The 442-nt window shown below is 41.2% G+C and overlaps 1 long non-coding RNA gene across 1 annotated transcript; it reads right to left on the bottom strand.

Annotated features, from left to right (window-relative positions):
- Nucleotides 1-21: 21 nt before the first annotated feature.
- Nucleotides 22-442, bottom strand: LOC106322315. Its single transcript, XR_001266343.1, has 3 exons — nt 416-442; nt 169-321; nt 22-75 (listed from the first exon to the last, which is right to left on the bottom strand). It is a non-coding gene; the product is annotated as an uncharacterized LOC106322315 (long non-coding RNA).

Here is a 442-nt window from a genome sequence, read left to right as displayed (position 1 = left end):
AAAAGAAAAGAGAATACAAACCTCCCCAGCAAACATCCCTAGCCCCATCCTCGCACCCATACAGCTCATGTCCCTCTCAAACAATCCATTTTATTGAAAAGGTAAGAAAACCTCTTAGTAAGAGATTTGTAAGCAAAAGGGAACAAATCGTACTTTGGAATGTCTTACTTGGTTAGTTTGGATAGGTAACAACGCACCTTCTAACGGATTTCTCGGAGTCAAACTCAATATAATTTAAGAAGCCAGAGAAGGTGGGAACTTTTCGTGGAGGTCAAACGAATGGCTCGCCAGATGCTTTCTGGAGTATCTCATCATCAGAAACTGCAATGTTCCCAGCCCAATATCATCAGTAGCAACATGAGTTCAAAATGTCCCTAGTCAAATGGTCCAGTAAAGAAAAGGGCAAGTTCATTACGATCATCTTGATAATCTTCGTCAAGCG

Source organism: Brassica oleracea, unplaced genomic scaffold (assembly GCF_000695525.1).
Source record: "Brassica oleracea var. oleracea cultivar TO1000 unplaced genomic scaffold, BOL UnpScaffold14653, whole genome shotgun sequence".
Lineage (NCBI taxonomy): Eukaryota > Viridiplantae > Streptophyta > Magnoliopsida > Brassicales > Brassicaceae > Brassica > Brassica oleracea.
The sequence above is the reverse complement of the archived record's forward strand: the minus strand, read 5'-3'. Positions and strand labels throughout refer to the sequence as shown.